This window comes from Budorcas taxicolor, chromosome 1 (assembly GCF_023091745.1).
Source record: "Budorcas taxicolor isolate Tak-1 chromosome 1, Takin1.1, whole genome shotgun sequence".
NCBI classification, from domain to species: domain Eukaryota; kingdom Metazoa; phylum Chordata; class Mammalia; order Artiodactyla; family Bovidae; genus Budorcas; species Budorcas taxicolor.
In genome coordinates, this window is record NC_068910.1 from 182,366,245 (window position 1) to 182,386,440 (window position 20,196).

General features: G+C 38.0%; 1 protein-coding gene across 1 annotated transcript in view; it reads right to left on the reverse strand.

Annotated features, from left to right (window-relative positions):
- RNF13 (ring finger protein 13) overlaps positions 1 to 19,683 on the reverse strand; it is a 122,739-nt gene extending 103,056 nt beyond the window's left edge. The window contains exon 1 of the mRNA XM_052638958.1: positions 19,580 to 19,683. The gene's annotated coding sequence lies outside the window, so the exon portion shown is untranslated. The remainder of the gene's footprint in view (positions 1 to 19,579) is intronic.
- Between the last annotated feature and the right edge of the window lie 513 nt (positions 19,684 to 20,196).

Here is a 20,196-nt window from a genome sequence, read left to right on the forward strand (position 1 = left end):
TTTGAGTACCTTGGCGGCTACATGTGATTATCCATATGGCTTAAGAGCACAGATGCCAGTTATTCATCAAATGCTATTCTGATAATTGCAAAATTTAAAACTTCCCCAAGCAGCAGAATAAATCCTAACCTCACATTTAAATTTGTGACAATATCATGCAACTCATCTATAAAAAATTCATTATAAACTTTTTACATTCTAAATGTTACAGATGGAGATGCATTTAGCAAGTGTTTAAGACCAACATTACTTTCAGGAATTTGCTTTTCAAATAACCTTTAACTCTGATGACATATCTGACATCAACTGGCTCAGTGCCAAAAAACACTCATAAAACAGCTAACCATCTCCATAAGTATGACTCTGAATAAGCTCATATTGCATTGGTTCTCAAACTATTCTTGCGTATCACTAGGATTTCAAAAACTTGAGCAAAATAACCCACTGCTAAAATAATGGTAATCTTTTCCTAACTTGAAAAATTATTTACTAGGTAGTAATTTCAATTTATTTTTCTCCAAAAATGTATCATATACTTCAAAACCACATCAAAAGAGTATGTACTATAGAAAGCACTAACAGAAAAAAATCTGAAACAGCTAGTTAACTATTTTACTGTAAAATTTATAATAGCCAAATCACATTTTAGTAAAGACTTGTAAAAAAATTTTAAAAACCAATGAGCTCGTCATGTTGCTTACATAAAATTACATAAAATTTTACATAAAGTTACATAAAATTTCCTCCAGAACAGTGTGCTCAATTCATACAAGTGAATATATCAATAACTTTATAATATGACTTCTAAGAGTTCCACTGAGAACTACTGAACATATCTACAGTTAAGTTCCCATAAAGCATACTTTTTAATGCTTTTAAAGAAATGGTTGAGACACTATCATGAGCAAAAGTGTTACAATGGGGAAAAAAATGACAACATCAGGGCTTAACTTTTTAAGCAAAAATAAGATACTCAATAGTTCTTTGCAGAGGAGCTGAAGGTTGCCCAGCTAATTTCTTTAACATGAAGTCAGCTAAACTAAAAGCAAGCCTCACCTAAGATTTTTTACTTTTACTGTCAATCAATGCAAGCTTTTTTCAGATTCCATGACAAATTGATTTTTCAAACAAATGAAACAAATAAACCAAAACTTGAAGAGGTTAGCAAACAGGTTTCTCCCTCTGGGACTCATACAAACTATTCCCGTTGCTTAGTGTGTACCATGATCCCAAAACCAGACAAGGACAACACATATATGCAAAAAAAAGTTATAGGCCAATAGATAAGTAGATAAAACACAGATACAAAATCCTCTACAATATTCCAGCAAACTGAATGCAGCAACATTTAAAAACATATTCAAACCATATTGATTAAAACCATAATGAAGTGGAATTTATTTCAGGGAAGAAAGAATGGTTCAACATCTGCAAATTAATGCGATTACACAATATTGATAAATGAAAGATAGTCATTTGATCAACAGATACAGAAAAAGCATTTGACAAGATTCAAAACTTATTTACATAAAAACTCAATAAAATAGGTGTAGAAGGAATGTATTTCAACATAACAGAGGTTATAAAAAACAAATCCACAATTACTATCATACTCAACAGCAAAAAACTGAAAGTTATACCTCTAAGATGAGGAGTCAGACAAAACGCCCACTTTTGCCACTCTTATTCAACATAGTACTGGAAGTCCTAGCCAGAACAATTAGGCAAGAAAAAGAAATAAAAGGCATCCAAACTGGAAAGGAAGAAGTAAAACCATCACTATTTGCAGATGACATGAACACAGGATATGAAGCAACATCTTTCCAAAGAAGACACACAGATGACGAAAAGGCATATGAAAAGATGATCGACATCACTAGTTATCAGGGAAATGCAAATCAAAACCACAATGAGATAACACCTCACACCCATCAGAATGACTATTATCAAAAAGGCAAGCAATAATAAGCGTTAGTGAAGACGTGGAAAAAAGTGAACCCTCAAACACTGTTACTGGGAATGTAAATTGATGCAGTCATTTTATGGAAATAATATGGAAAATAATATGGAGAGGCCTCAAAAAAATTAAGAGAACTACTATATGATCCAGCTACACTTTTGGATATTTAGCCAAAGAATATGAAAACACTAATTCAAAAAGATATATGCATCCCTATGTTCACTGCAGCATTATTTATCATAACCAAGATATGAAACAACCTAAATGCCTGTCAACACGTGGATAAAAAAGATTTGGTAAGCATACAGAATACTGCTTAGCCATTAAAAAAAAAAAAATCAAGTCTTATCACTTATAACAACACACATGGACCTTGAGGATATTATGCTAAGTGAAATAAGTCAGATGGAGAAGGAGAAGTACTATATGATTTCATGCGATGTGGATTGTAACTAACTAACTAAAGGAACAAACCAAATGAAGATAATCAGTAGTTACCAGAGTGGAAAGGGGCTGAGGAAAGACAAAATGGGAAAATGGGTCAAATGCAAGGTGACAGATGAAAATCAAACTATCAGTGGTGAGCATGCTATAGTATGTACAGAGATCAAAATATAATGCAAGCATGAAACATAATGTAAGCATAATCCAATGTTACCTCAATTTAAAAATACATCGACCTAATATAATCAAGGATATTTCTACTACTAAGTGGCGAAAAGTCAGGTCCTGTTCTTCCTCCAATCAATTATCTCCCTTGTCCTTATACAGACATAGGCAATGAGTTATCCTTTTTGATAATAAACTTTATTGAGCATTATGCATTAAAGTAGAATTAAATTTTTGCATGGGCATATAATATAGTTCTGTACAATAAGGAAAACAAATCACAGCTGTATGACTAATACAGATGAATTTTATAAGAATAACCCTGAGCAAAGGAAGCAAGTCACAAAAAGGCAAACACTATGATTCTACTCACATGAAGTTCTTTAGGAGACAAAACAGAAGATATTCTGTACAGATTCACATTTAAGAGGTAAAAAGGTAAAGAAAAATGAGGACATTATCATCATAAAAATCAAGATTGTGATACCTTGAGGGCAAGAAAGGTAAGGAAGGGGGTGTGACCAAGAAATAGATGCTTCTGGGATGCCAGCAATAGTCCACATCTCAACCTGGGCTGTCATGAGATGGAATTTGCATTATAATTGTTCTTGAAGCCATATACAAATGTTTTGTGCATTTTCTTGTATCTATGATATTGAATTTTTTTTTTTTTTTTTTTTGCCACGCAATGCTGTAAGTGGGATCCTAGTTCCTCAATCAGGGATAAAACCATGCCCCCCACATTGGAAGCTTGCAGTCTTAACCACTGGACCACCAGGGAAATCTCCCTCTATTTTTAAAAGGAAAAAAAGCAAAAATAAAGCAGCTTGTCTTTAAAACAAGATTTTGTTTTGCTTTTCTGACGACATGGAAATATGAAAGCTGGCAAGCAGAACCCTATTAAGATCACACATACCGAATCAACAAACAATAAGCAACTACTAAAAACCAGACATGTTCAACCCAGAGTTGTTATCTTCTCATTCAGTGCACGTGAGATGGGATCTAGTAACGTGTCTATAGCACATATCATCCAGGGGCTTGTGGTAAAAATAAATATTCCCAGGTCCCTCCCAGAGATTCAGACAGAAGACTTATAATTTTATTTCTTAAAAACATCCCCTAGTGAATCCACATGATCAAGCCAAATTTGAAAAACACTGTTCTCAACTATAGATTGGCAAGTACTATAGCAAGTCATTATTTATAAACTTCTTGTAAGTCAAAGAGGAGTGGGGTAGAGGGTCAAATTAGAGCAAGAAAAAGGAGAAAGGAAGGAAGGAAGAGAAAGAAGGGAGGGAGGGAAGTAGAAACGTAAACAAAAAATAAACATATTTCTCTTCAATACCACCGTTGTCACCAGTGCCAATGCCAACCCCAGCAACAAGCCATGCAGCAAACAAGAAAGACAATTGACAATGAATTGCTTTCATAACATTAGACTCTTAAGCATCATTTGGGGAAACACTGTAGAAAATTATGGTTTTCTAGGTTATCAAATCAGGCCCAGCAGAGACTTCCCTGGTGGTCCAGTGGTTAAGACTGTGAGCTTCCAATGCTCAGACTCCATGTACCCTGGTCAGGGAACTATGAGTTCACAAGCTACAACTAAAGATCCCACATGCTGCAACTAAAATTGAAGATCTCAAATGCCGCAACCAAGACCTGGCACAGCCAAATATTTATTTTAAATAAATATTTAAAATCTATGCATCAATACTTCATGCCTAGTGTATCTATACTTCAAAATATCAATCTTCTGAATCAAATTTTTTTATGATGCTTCACACAAATATCAGTATCACCACTATACACAGATCAGTAGAGAATTTACTAATTTTGACATAAGCGCTCTGCTAAGTATTTGATGTGACTGTTTTTCCATCTAATCCTCAGAACAACCTTGTCAAGTAAAACAAAAACACTGCAGGGAAAAGTAACTTGTGTTATCATTCCAGTTTCCTATTTTAGGGGACTCAATTTCTACGTGTAAATACTAGAATAAATGAACGAATTCTCATATCCATTATTCCCACTCCACCCTTTTCCTTTAATTTATGCATAATTTCTGAACAAAAAGCTGAGCATGCCCAATGCCCCATACACTGTTTGGGGCATGAAATTTATCCTACTAAATCAATGGTGTAAGAGTATGGGGTGCCAGATCAAGACATCCCATTCCCACTGATGATAACAACTGCTTCTTAAAATATCACTCCAAGACTCAGTTCTTGGCTTCTTTTCTGTATAACTGTTAAAAATATTTCATGTTTACATTCATAAGATGCATAAATACTATGAAATGAAACAACCTGTTAACATGTATGTGTAAACTCTGGGTGGTGGGACTCTCATGATTTTATTTTACATTTACCTGCACATTTCAAAATAAACTTTCTAAAGTTTATTTTATTTTATATAACATATACCAAACAAAAACATTAACTTCAGTATGGCGATGGTTTCACTGTTATACAAATATGTCAAAGCTAATAAAAGCGTAAGCTTTAAATATGTATTATTTGCCAGCTGTAAGTCAATAAAGACATTTGTAATTTTTTAAAGAAAAATAATTATTAAATTCTGATGGGAAAAATAAAGCTGAGGGAGAGTACCCCAAAAGACTAAACCTGGGAGAAGTGTCCCCTCCTCAAACCCGGAGCTTCTCACTGGTGAAGCACTGGTTGCAGCACACGCGATAACAGAATTTCATCAGACTGCGCAAACCAGAGCTGGTCCAACACTGCCAGACAAGCAGGAAACCCTTCTCTGGAATGCAGGGGTTATGAGGTTGCTGAGCAAGTGTGCAGAGGTAGTCAGGACACTGCTACAGGCACAAGAACGCATAGAACGCGTGTGAAGAGAACTGTAGGAGACAATTCCCTGGGTAAAAGCAACCCAAGGCTGATGCACAGGCATGCAGATGTCAAGGCACTGCCTGCACAAGGCCTGACATACATGGTGTCCACTTTAGAAGGGCCATGGCAAGGCAGGTCTGGACCGGGACTGCAGGACCAGTGAGGGCCTGTTTACTCTGGGCATGTGGCTGAGGCAGAGCACCACCAGATGTCCCCAGGGAATGGGGGAGGGGAACAGGACACACACAGCTAGGAAAGGGAACACTAGGAAACTAAGAAGGAAGAAAATCCCTTCCCCTCCAGCACCCTGACCCCTTTAGCACCTAGTAAAGCTTAACATCATGCTCTTTGTAAAGGAGAAATGGTTAGAGTGCAGTCTATTACTGCAGAGCAGGTACTGAAGGGTGAATTTGGAGCAGAAAGAAAATGAATTGATAATTTACAGTTACCTTTCTGCTCTTAACAGTATTTAAGTGAGACAGTGCTTCTCTCACTTAATAACAGGGAAAAAGGAAAGTGAGTACATGGCCATGAGTGTTCATCGTGGCCACTGGTGCAGAATCTGAAAGGGCATCCACAGTCTTTGACGTATCACTTATTTTTAAAAGTCACACAAATTTCTTATTCTAGTCTAGGTTATTATCCATGTATGTTTTAAAACAAAATGTTTTAACTTATGCAACAACTGATTGTTATGCTTATCAGCTTCTAGGGGTTGCCCAAGTTCCTTGGCTCAGGTGACCCATGCCCCATCTTCAAAGCCAGCAATGGTATATTGATTCCTTCTCATTATCACTTCATTCCAAACTCCTCCTCTGCCACTTTCAGGAAATCTTGTGATTACACTGGGCCTATGTGAATAACCCCCAGCTTCCCTGGTGGCTCAGTGGGAAGAATTCACCTCCAAATGCAAGAGACACAGGTTCGATCCCTGGGTCGGGAAGATCCCCTGCAGAAGGAAATGGCAACCCACTCCAGTGTTCTTGCCTGGAAAATCCCATGGACAGTGGAGCCTGGCAGGCTACAGCCCATGGGGTTGCAAAAGTCAGATAAGATTTAGTGACTAACCAACAACAATCACATCATGTTTGAGCATGTCTCTGTTTCCTGGCACAAGATTTTCTTGTCCCATCTTGTATTTTCCTTGCTGTAGCCCCCAAATCAGTCATTTCTCAAAGGAAGATATCCTTGTTTGTAGGAATCTTATACTAAAGTTTCTGGTGAGTACAGAATATGAGGTTAACAAATTACTCTCAAATGATTAAGGAAGAAAAGAAAACGTTCCTGTACTGTTCTAGAAATGAGATCATTTCAAAATTAAAATATACACATACATATTTTATATTAACCAACACAATTTCTTCCAAAACTCAAAACAAATTATTTGAGGCTTGTCTAAATACTAGCAGTACAAATGAATGAAAATTTACCAGCTATAAAAATCACTGTGATTCCTCTCAGAACCTGACAAACTGAACTCAGCTTTTGAAGTTGGAACTGCAAAGACTATGAAGAGAGTTGTAAAATACAGATCAAAGTTCTCGGCCAGGTAAATCCACCATTTACTGATTTAAGTTAATGCCACTGTAATCAGCCTCTAATCCTTATACATTATTCATTATATTGTTATCTAATAAAATGTTTATGGTTTTTTCTAATATTAAAAGTAATGCTCAGTAGAAGATATGAAAAAAATACTGATTACCCAAAGGTTAACATTCACAGATGACATGAGTGTCCATCCCCATGTGTTCTGGTTCATTCTCACAGGTCCCTACACACCCTCATTCTCCAACCACCCAGCCGACCCATAAGGGCCCAGTTCACCCAACATATTACGGCACAACAGCAACAGCACTGTCACTGATACACTCCTTAATCAGACACCACAATTTCTTAAAAGTCTATTCCCTTATTCTGTATCACCCACATCATTCACACTGGTTCTACTTCTCTGATCCAACCACTACTGGCAGTTTTTTTTCCAATCCATATTTTATTATCATTTTTATACTTATTGTATTATGACTTGTATGCTTTTTTACTTAAAGTTGTATCATTTTCCCTTGTTATTAAAACTCTTCATAAATATTTTGTTAACAGCTGCTGAATGTTATATTATATGGCTAAATCATGACTTTCTCTAACTATCCCTCAACTGTTTAATGTTAAGTTGAATCTACCTATTGCAATTATAAATAATTCTATGATAAATATAAATCTCTTTCCATATTTCAGTCAGATTGTTTCCTTAGTATAGATTCCTAAATGTGGAATCACTATGCCAAGGAAACGATCTAAAACTTTATACATGTAGCCAATTGCTTTCCAGAGAGAATATTCCTATTAATATTTATAATTCCAAATAAATGTACATTTCAAACACTGATTATCCTTTTCTCATCTTTGTTGGTGTTAGATAATAAGTTACATATGCTATAAATTATTTTTTTAATGTCTGGCTATGTACTTAATATGCATTATTTCTTTTAATAATCCCAACAGTATCAACAGATGGTGGAAGGTCTTACTATCTTTCCATAAATATAGGAAACTGAGAATTAGATAAATAACTTTAAGTGCTTATAGCAGTGCTGAGAATATAGCAAGCACATTAAAAGTATGCACTTTCTTAAGTAACTTGCCCAACAATGCTTACCTCTTAAATAATGGAGCTACCATTCAAATACAGGCGAGTATCATGAAATGCCAGCCCTTTCAGACCATCTAATTACTGTACAAATTTGCACTTATTTAATTATGTGTAAGATTGAAATTGTTCATATGAAATTTGAACAGATGAAATTGTTCATAATGAAATTTTAAGGCTAAATATTTGAAACCCTCTTTCAAGGAAAACTAAGAAAGGTAAACTACTGTATATAAATGATAATTTACATATTCAAATCAGCTACCATTCCAAGGGCTTCCCTGGTGGCTCAGTGGTAAAGAATTCACCTGCAATGTAGGAGATGCAGGTTCAATCCCTGGGGCAGGAAGATCTGCTGGAGAAGAAAGTGGCAACCCACTCCTGCTTTCTTGCCTGTATACTGAATACTCCCATATTCCCATGGATAGAGGGACTACTGGGCTACAGTCCATGGGGTCGCAAAAAGAATCAGACACAACTCAGTGGCTAAACAACAACAATTATTCTAACCTTATTTTTATTATTCATGGATTTCTGAACTAGATTTAATGATAAACATGGTTTATCCCTAAGGCTTTCTCCGTAACATCAGAATTAAGTTGCAAAAAAAATTAACTTTAAAAATAAATATCCCCACCTTTCTTCAAGCTTAAAGAAAATAAAATATTCTTATCTATATTATAATGACCAAGTGTATGTAATCTGATACCAGGAATGCAATAGCGTAAGTAGATAATCATTCAACACTATGCTAAAAGGACATCCCATACTACTAATATTCACAATAATCATACATCGAGATTAAAATTCTTTAGTGTTCCACTTCCCACTTTCTTATTTACCTATGTGATCCAGCTTATAAAGTTAAAAAAAGAAGGTAAATGACCATTAAAAGAAATTAATGCTACACACAAAAATCAGTCATGCTTCTACATATCAGCAATGAATAATTCAAAACAAAACAATTGCATTTATAAAGGTATCTGAAAGAATGAAATACTCAGGAATAAATTTAATAAGGAAGTGAAAGGCTTGTACACAGAAAACCACAAAACACTGCTGAATGAAATCAAAGACCTCAATAAATGGAAAGATAACCCGTGTATTATAAGATTAAATATTGCTGAGGTGTTCTCTGGTGGCCCAGTGGCTAGGATTCCAGGCTTTCACTGCTGTGGTCCACATTCAATCCCTGGTGAGGGAACTGAGACCCTGCAAGCCACACGGTGTGACCAGAAAAAAAAAAAAAGACTATATATTGCTAAGATGGCAATACTACCCAAACCAATCTACAGATTTAATACATTCCCTATCAAAATTCCAACAGCCTTTTTAATGCAGACATGGTTAAGTTAATCTTCAAATTCGTATGAAACCACAAGGGGCCCTGAATAGTTCAAAGTAAATTTGAAAAAGAAGTACAAAGCTAGAGGACTCACACTTCCCAATTTTAAAATCTTACTCTAAAGCCATAATCAAAACAATGTGGTATGGGCATAAGGATAGACATATAGACCAAAGGAACAGAATTGAGAGTCCAAAAATAAATCCATAGTTCTATGGCCAAAAAGATTGGCAATAAAGGTGCCAAGATCATTCAACAAGGAAACAACACTTTCTTCAACAAGTGGTATTGGAACAATTGGATAGTCACATGCAAAACAATGAAGCTGTAACCCTAAATTCACAATATGCAAAATTTAACTCAAAATAATTAAATGACCTAAATGCAAGAGCAAAACTGATAAAACTCTTAGAAGAAAATAAAGCAGTAAATCTCCATGATCTTGGATTACACAATGGATTCTTAAATATGACATCGAAAGTATAAGAAACAAAAATAAATTGAGCTTGATCAAAATTTAAAACTTTCATGCATCAAAGGATATTAATAAGAAAATGAAAAGACAGCCCACAAAATGGAAGAAAATACTTGCAAATCATACATCTGATAAGGATCTACTATTCAGAATACATAACTCAATAATAAAAAAGCAAACAATTCAACTAATACATAGGCAAAAAATTAGAATAGACATTTCTTCAAAGAAGACACACAAATGGCCAAAGCAGCACATAAAAAGATGCTCAAAGTCATCAGTCCTTAGGGAAATGTGAATCAAAACCACAGTGAGATACTGCCTCACATTCACACAGAGACCAGTCAGTTCAGTTCAGTCGCTCAGTCGTCTCCGACTCTTTGCGACCACATGGACTACAGCACACCAGGCCTCCCTGTCCATCACCGACTCCCCGAGTTTACCCAAGCTCATGTCCATTAGTCGATGATGCCATCCAACCATCTTATCCTCTGTTGTCCCCTTCTCCTGCCCTCACTCCTTCCCAACATCAGGGTCTTTTCAAATGAGTCAGCTCTTCGCATCAGGTGGCCAAAGTATTCGAGTTTCAGCTTCAACATCAGTCCTTCCAATGAACATTCAGAACTGATCTCCTTTAGGACGGACTGGTTGGATCTCCTTGCAGTCCAAGGGACTCTCAAGAGTCTTCTTCAACATCATAGTTCAAAAGCATCAATTCTTCGGCACTCAGCTTTCTTTACAGTCCAACTCTCACATCCATACATGACTACTGGAAAACCATAGCCTTGACTAGATGGACATTTGTTGGCAAAGTAATGTCTCTGCTTTTTAATATGCTATCTAGGTTGGTCATAACTTTCCTTCCAAGGAGTAAGCGTCTTTTAACTTCATGGCTGCAGTCACCATCTGCAGTGATTTTGGAGCCCAAGAAAATAAAGTCTGACACTGTTTCCAGTGTTTCCCCATCTATTTCCCATGAAGTGATGAGACCAGGTGCCATGATCTTTGTTTTCTGAATGTTGAGTTTGAAGCCAATCTTTTCACTCTTCTCTTTCATTTTCATCAAGAGGTTCTTTAGTTCCTCTTCACTTTCTGCCGTAAGGGTGGTGTCATCTGCATATCTGAGGTTATTGATATTTCTCCCAGCAATCTTGATTCCAGCTTGTGCTTCTTCCAGACCAGTGTTTCTCATGATGTACTCTGCATACAGTTAAATAAGCAGGGCCTATTTGGAACCAGTCTGTTGTTCCATGTCCAGTTCTAACTGTTGCTTCCTGACCTCCATACAGATTTCTCAAGAGGCAGGTCACATGGTCTGGTATCCCCATCTCTTGAAGAATTTTCCACAGTTTATTGTGATCCACACAGTCAAAGGCTTTGGCATAGTCAATAAAGCAGAAATAGATGTTTTTCTGGAACTCTCTTGCTTTTTCCATGATCCAATGGATGTTGGCAATTTGATCTCTGGTTCCTCTGCCTTTTCTAAAACCAGCTTGAGCATCAGGGAGTTCACAGTTCACATATTGCTGAAGCCTGGCTTGAAGAATTTTGAGCATTACTTTACTAGCGTGTGAGATGAGTGTAATTGTGCAGCAGTTTGAGCATTCTTTGGCATTACCTTTCTTTGGGACTGGAATGAAAACCGACCTTTTCCAGTCCTGTGGCCACTGCTGAGTTTTCCAAATTTACTGGCATGTCGAGTGCAGCACTTTCACAGCATCATCTTTTAGGATCTGAAATAGCTCAACTGGAATTCCATCATTTCTACTAGCTTTGCTCACAGTGATGCCTCCTAAGGCCCACTTGACTTCACATTTCAGGATGTGTGGTTCTAGGTGAGTGGTCACACCATTGTGATTATCTGGGTTGTGAAGATCTTTTTTGTACAGTTCTGTGTGTTCTTGCCACCTCTTCTTAATAGCTTCTGCTTCTGTTAGGTCCATACCATTTCTGTCCTTTATTGAGCCCATCTGTGCATGAAATGTTCCCCTGGTGTCTCTAATTTTCTTGAAGAGATCTCTAGTCTTTCCTACTCTATTGTTTTTCTCTATTTCTTTGCACCGAGGAAGGCTTTCTTATCTCTCCTTGCTATTCTTTGGAACTCTGCATTCAAATGGGTAGCAATAGCACTAATTTTTTTTTTAACTGGGAAAGAACAAGTGTTGGTGACAATGAAGAGAAACTGGAACCCTCATACATTGCTGGTAGGAATGTAAAATGGTTCAGTCACTGTGGAAAATAATTTGGCAAGACCTCAAAAGGCTAAACATAGGATTACCATATGATCTAGCAACTCCATTCCTTACATATACCCAAAAGAAATGAAAACTAGTTCTCAGACAAACTGTTATCAATGAATATTCATGGCAACAATATTCACAATAGCCAAAGATGCAAAGAACCCAAATGTCCTTCAATAGATTCTGTATATATTCAATAAAATAATTAAGCTGTAAAAAGGAAAGATTCATACATACAGCAATGTAGCTTGCAACAACCTTGCAGAACCTTGAAAACATTATGCTAAGTGAAAGAAGCCAGACACTAAAGGTCACATATTGTATGGTTCTATTTATATAAGATTTCCAGAATAAATGAGATCTCCAGTAAATCCATACAGACAGCAAACTGGTGCTGCCAGGGGCTGGTGGCAGCAGAAAATGGGTACAAGGTTTTAATTTCTAGTGATAAAAATGTTAGATAGAGAGTGGCGGTTGCACAACACTGTGTGATTTACTAAGTGCCACCCAATTAGTAACTTCAAAATTGTTAATTTTATGTTGCATGAACCTCACCTCAAAAAATGTTAAGCAATTAATATTTATAATACTTGTTATATAAATGTATAACTTACAAGGACAGTTCTTTTTTGAAGGTCAAATATGTAAATTACAAGGACAGTGATTAGACAAATTATTTTATTTATAAATTTTATTTATTATTTTATTTCATTATATTTAATGAGGTGTTTTACACCTAAGCAAAGCAGAAATTCAACTCCTACTCTCTTATGATTTGATTTAGAAATAGTTACCTATCATCAGGTGGGATTATTTTTCCCTGAAGATTCATTCCCTCTAAAAGTTTAACTGGATATCCTGATCATTAGAAAATGAGCCCAAACTAGAGTCATATTCAATCTAACTTCGACAAAATTTTCTAGCCCCTTAGAAATAACCCTAAGTCAAATTCTTACCTGACCAGAAGCGGTCTCATTTCAATAAGCAGAATACCTTTAATTTTCAGCTGTCTTCTCAATTTACATTAATGTGGCTATGGACATAAATAAGTTTTAATGTCCAATTATTTCAAGGTTACTGATACCCTAAAACCACACAATTAACATTGTTCCTCAGAATAAAAGACAGAGTTCCTCAAATAGGATTTATACCACTGAAATAACTGGAAGCAAGATGAATATCTTCCCCATGGATCATTCTCTTAAAGGGAATATAAAGAAAGATATAAAGATGCCTGATCACACTGCTCCCTGCCTAAAATTCCTTAATAAACAACTTTTAGAATAAAGTTGAAAACTAAAAAGTTCATGAACCGCTCCAGTTCTGCCCCTTGCCATTCCACCTCAATCTCCTCTAACCTCTAACCATCTGAACTTTCTCTTCTCTGCGCCTCTCATTATGTGCCTTCTCCGGGCCACCTCGGTATAACAAAACATTTAATTTGTTAGGGACTAGGAGGTTTCAGATTTGAGAAACTTAGCACCTAGCACAGTAATCAAAGGCTGTTGTAGAACTAAAGTATGAACTAGTAACATCCTTTACTGGGGTCTAAAATATTACGGCTTATTTTTCCTTCATAAAGGCAAAAGAGGAAACTACATGTTAGGCTATATTTTGCCTTGTTTTTTAAAATTACAATGTAGTCTTCTTAGTAAATAACATCAAATAGGTAGCATTAGTTTTGTAGACATCTTTTCTAAACATCTAGTTTGTTAACTAAAAGCATAAATTCAGTCTGATTATTATTCAATGGAAGTTCATGATCAGCTCTGTTTTATCCATATTAATAAAGTGAAATGATAAAAGACATTTTGTAAGTCTTAAAAGCAGACTTTTTTAACTGGAAAATTCAAACTACTTCATTTTACAAATGAGGAAATGAACTGAGAGATCAAGTTATCTATGCAAAGTCATCGAGCTACTTATTGGGCAAGTTGGGGAACACCCAGATACCCAAATTCCTTTAAGGGTGATGCTTTCAGCTACAATATAACTCTCTTTCCACTTCAACCTCATAGGCAATGCATAAGCCAGGCAATGCAATTCACAGCACACTTGTCTTTCTCTGTACCTTCAATCTAGTGAGCACATGGGGCCCTTAATACTTGTTACACTCAACTGATTCCTCTGTCTTTAAGATCTGCCCCTTGCCTTAACACAACTTCCTTCTCCCCATCATAAATATTTAATGAGTACCTACATTTGCTGAGTATTAAATACATTAAAGTCATTTCATTAGGAAAAGGGGAAATGGGGAGACATGCATGAGTCAGAATGATGCAGTCCCTTCCTTTAAAGTGCTCTACAAAATTAGTTACAATCTGCTACAGTACTCTTACTTTATCTGTTCAGAATCATGATTTTATATTAAACACAGAACACAAGAAAAATCTAATTACTTTCAACTATTAAAATTAACCTTATTTTAAAGTAAATTCCATGAGGACAAGGATTTTTTATTTTTAATTTTTTTTTTTTTTTTTTTGGTTCACTAACATACTCTGCATGCCTAAAACAACTGATATAAAAAATACCTCAATATTTGTTGAGTGAATGATTGTGATAGAAAAATTCGTAAGTAGTGGAGTCCGAGTAATGTTTCCAGCAATGGAGTAACAGATTATGCAAACCTTCCTTGTCTCAATGCTTATGCTTAATGTCCAATTTCTTATTTGATTGGCCAGTTACTTGGGTCTTGCGTTACAGGAAACTGAAAATAGTTCAGAGATCGGTAAATTACTATACCACTTAATTTAATATCATGCCACTACCTAACTGCACCAAACTCTAGAAAATATGCCAAGAAAGGAAACCACAGGCCGTTCTACTTAGATCTGAGCCCTTTGTGAAATATGCTGCTGCTGCTGCTAAGTCACTTCAGTCGTGTCCCACTCTGTGCAACCCCATAGAAGGCAGCCAACCAGGCTCCTCCGTCCCTGGGATTCTCCAGGCAAGAATACTGGACTGGGTTGCCATTTCCTTTTCCAATTCATGCATGCATGCTAAGTCACTTTAGTCCTGTCAGGCTCTGTGCGACCCCATGGACAGCAGCCCACCAGGCTCCTCTGTCCACAGGATTCTCCAGGCAAGAATACTGGAGTGGGTTGCCACTTCCTTCTCCATTTTTGAAGTATAAAGGGCCTCCAGGCGTATTTCTTCCTGCAACAGGACAGAACTGGTGTTATCATCATCATCATCTTACAAAATGAGGAAACTGAAGCCAGAGAATGGGTTCAAGGATTCACAGAATTGCTAGACTTCCTACCACACCAAGTGGCCTTCTCCTCTCATCCTCCAAGCTTCTTCTCCCACAGTCTCGGCTTAAGTAGAATACAATCTCTCTAGATCCCCTCTTCATTGCTGACCCATAACAAGCACATAGATCCTCTGATTTTAAAGGTCTATTATTTAATTCAGGGTAACAAAGAGGGGATGACACAAAATAAGAAATCTGGAGATGTCACAATGCAACATACAACACGTGTATAAGTGTCTGGTACTATATAAAAATCACACCATCTTTCCAAATTATTAATGTGAGAATCCCTAGTCTTCAATTTACTGGCTCTCTTTTGAAATAATAAATGAGAGCCTTGCTAATTTTCCAAAAATTTCCCTCCCTACTACCTTACCCCTATCCTCCCAGGATGCAAAAAAACATTACAGGGGAAAACAGTGGGTAGAACTCTATCTAAAGTGAGAAATCTGCATTTCTGAGGGTCTTCTGGAGTCACATCTCTCCTGTGAAACTGACCCACAGGGGGACTATGGCTTTAGACCACTTCCTCACAATGTGAGCAACTGGTCTCTTCTCTTTTTATGAAGTACACAGAGCTCCCAGGTTCCATTTTACATTTCCAAACATCTGAACTAATCCTCAGCTCCAAAGCCAAAGACTGTATCATGAATTCTTCTCCTAAATCCCCTTCCACCACCAACATCTGTTCTTCATCATAATTCCCTCCCCAAAATAAGGTCCATACTTCTGTGGGTTCCCAGGCTCACTTAACAGTCTCAATCTAAACCCTACACAACAATCCCACCATCATCACTTCTTGCTTCAACCACTGTTATTAAACTCTGTGGTATTCCTATCTCCAGGCTTCCACTCCTTCACTGGACTGTTCCAAATTAGTATCTATAAAGAGGGATTCTTCTCAACCAAGAATCAAGTACAAAATCTTTAACCTGGTTCCTTTAAGGATTCCTGTAAACTCTATCCATCTATCTTTATACCAGCCTGTTCCTTAAACATACTACCATGGCAAATGTTCTCTGCTTTCCTACTTCTATACCTTTGCTTCAGCAGTGTCCTTAGGTGAAATTCTTTCTTCTATCGTCCTCTTCCAGTTGCTAACAATCTTTCAAATGGCCACATCCTCAGTATGAAAGGAAAAGGCTGAGGCATATGATTTATCGAACACATACTCTGTCTAGAGCTTCACAAATTATCCTTACCCCACAAAAACATAATGGCTTAATAATATATTTTTGAGGAAGGAGCTGAGGAAACCAAGGGTCAAAAGAGCTTAACCAAAGTCATCCAAATCAGCAAGAATCCAAAATAACTCCACAAGCATTTTGTATTTTTTAATAAAACATTATACAAGACAGGCTTTACAATCAGAATGCCTAGATTCAAATTTCAGTTACTCCACTAACAACCTGTGTGAACTCAGAAAGTTTTGTGTTTTTGATGCCTTCATTTCCCTATCTATAAAAAGAAAATCACAAATATTAAGTGCTTAGAATTGTCTGCCTGTAGTAAACAATGTTAGCTATTATGACTGTGATTGTTATCTATGTACTATGATATGTAAACTGACAATACTGATTATATGTTCTCATTGTTCCTTAATTAGCTTTTATGTAATGTAAAAGGATTATGAAAACTAGCATTTTTGATAAATGCTCAATAAATATTTGCAGAATACATGAATTTTGAAACAATGATTACCTACCATGACCTAATTAAAAGAAATGTCTATTAATTCTGTTTCTTCTTTTGAAAAAACTAACAATGCTTAGTTTCTTCCCTTTTTAATGTCATGTGAAATTACCATATGCAATGCCATATGGCAGTAATATGTCAAATGGTACAAAACACTACTTTGATCCAAACTCATTTTGACTTCTGCTAAACATTCCCAGATTTCAAAATGTCCAAAACCACACTTTTTACTTAAACGTCAACCATTTTTAGGTCATACCAACATGAAATAAGCACACCATGATATCTGACCATGCTATTTCACATATCTTTATGGCAAAAACTATAAAACATAAAATGCCTTCCTATCCAATTTTGTTCAAAGACACAAACCTATCATACCCTTAGTCCTGCCCTTACTTTGTTAAAATTAGTGCCTGGAAAACTTTTGATAAATCTATGTTACTCTGGGATGCAGAAAAACATCAAAGGAGGGGTGCTGAATGCAGTAACAGGCCCCTGCAAAATGCCTACAAGAAATGAGCTTTAAACAAGGATAGATGAGAACTTACTCCCAATCCTTCAATATTAAACGCTGCAAATTAACATTTTTGTCCACATGATTTACTGTTATACACTGAGACATGAAGCTTGCTGGCTTCAAATAAAGGCAGGGATAAAAATAAATATATTATTAAAACAGTAGTTGTCATTCCTTACAGAATTAACTGGGCTTCTAGCCAACATTTCCAAAAAATAACAACAACAAAAACAACTACTTTGAGGCTTAACTATGTAACAGACATATTTTATATCAATTATTATAATTCTTCCCTTATTCACAGATAATGTCACAGAATTAGTAAATGGCAGAGCTGAAGGCTGAACCCAGTCTGACTCCCAAATTTGGGATCCAGCGTTTTGCCACAATCCACAATAATACGGTATACATTTACATCTTCCTCTTCACATTCATACATTTTTTAAAACCTGAAACAAAAGCTTCATGAAATAATGCTTACTCTTACTCCACAGGATGTCCTATGCTATTTGTTTTTTTTCTAACATTAATGTCAATGCACTAAATTGATTTCAAAATCCCCATGAGCCCTGCACTACACTTCTTTGATACTGCTGTTTAGTCTCACCTGACTCGTTGGGACCCCATGGACTGTAGCCCGCCAGGCTCCTCTGTCCATGGGATTTCCCAGGCAAGAATACTGGAGCGGGTTGCCATTTCCTCCTCCAGGGGATCTTCCCCATCCAGGGATCGAACCCATGACTCCTTCACTGGCAAGCGGATTCTTTACCACTGAGTCACCAGAGACGCCCACCACATTTCTTATATACTATTTAAAGTTCTTCTAAACTGCTACCACAGAGTAGGGGAACTAAAATCCCCCATGCTATTCAATCAAAAACACAAAAACAAACAAAAATACCTGCTACTACAGCGCAGTTTTGTTACTCCAAAATGAAGCTAATCTCACAGACCCATTAAAATGTATCCCTAAAAAGATTAAATCCTTGAAAGCCCTGCCTTAAACCCTGAATTGATGTATCTCTAACTAGAACTCTCCGACAGCACACCCATCTTAGTTATTTACATTGTATCAAATACTGCAGATGTTCTCCTTGGAGAACAACAGATCATTGTGGAAAGGAATGCATGAGTTTTCCCTGTTCCTGCAGCATCACTGAGGAACACTTGTCAGGCTAGTTTGGAGTAACAACAAAGAACCTAAGCAGCTGCCCACGGTGCTGAAACTGAAGATGAAACGATGGTTTTGGAAATCTACTATTGCCAAATTAGGATGAAATAGAGGAATTTACCCAAAAGCTGACAGAGAACATTCAGTGATTGCCACCAAATATGCATGGGTGCTTCTGGGATCGCTTGGCTTCGGTGTTTGCCCACTCCCTCTCTGAGATAAAGTCCTTTCATCAGTGCGGGTCAACTCAATAAGCGTCCCGGCAGAGCTGCCAACTTTAGGGGGCAAGGACGTGGTTATCTGTCCCTAGCAGAATCACATCCCACCTTCTATCGAGCTTCCGGGTGGGGGTGGGGGTGGCAGGAAGGTTAGAAAGAAAAGAGGCGACTGCCCTCTTTTTTCCCAAAGACTAAAGCCTTCCCACAACTAAATTCAAGCGACTTCGCCCAGGGACGCCCGGAAAGAGACGACTTCCGGACAGCTTCCCAGGCTCAAGACACCTCAAGAGCGGAATGCAAGAAGCGAAACAGATAACCCAACAACTTTAGATACACACAAACTCGTGGCGCAGGAATGCAAGGGAGACTCAGCCTCTGAGCGCAGGGTTTTTTTATTTTATCTTCTGCGAAACAAAACTAAACTAAACTAATTCCCTCCGCACCCAGCCTGAGGAGCAGCCAAGAGCACGGCGGCGGGGCCGCCTCGGAGCTCCAGGGCGGGCGAGGGGGTGTGTTCTCCCCGGCAGGCCCCACGGGGGAAAACCTGCAGTCCGGCCGTCGACACGCAGGAGAGGCTCTTACCTGGAAGCTGACCTTGCAACACAAACAGGCAGCCAGCCGCGTCGCTGCAGAAGTCTCTACCCCGACTTCATGACTGAATCTCCGCACCGACCCCCACAGCCCAGAGTCGGAGCGCGTACGACAACACCGAAGGCGAGGCGGAAGTCCCGCCCCTTGCCCCTCATTGGCCCGCACCAGAAGGTAGAGGAAAGCCATTGGGCCATAGAACTGCTCGCTAAGGCTCCTTCCCACTCTCTCGCCGAGTCTAGCTGCTTGCTCGGGTCCAGCTCGGGGAGATGCCTAGTGCGTGGAGTCGCGTTCTTGGCCTCGTGACCGTTCCTCTCTGGAATGAAAGGGCAGGGCAGGGTGGGGCTGGCTTGTGGAGCGAGGCTGAAGGATCTGCTTTTGGCGGGGAAAGGGATAGCATGGCCGAGGGGATTGGCTATGGAATCCTGTCGCGTCCCCCCAAGAGTGGAGGCCGTGGGTCAGGAGGGGATCGGACCGAGCGGCCAGAGCTGGCTGGCCTAGTCCGTTGGGGCTGTTTGGGCCGAAGCAGCCCGAGACCCAGCTGGCGGGCTCCCCCTGGGCGGGCCTGCTCTGGAGCCATCGCGACACTCCTGTGCCGCACTCACCGGACC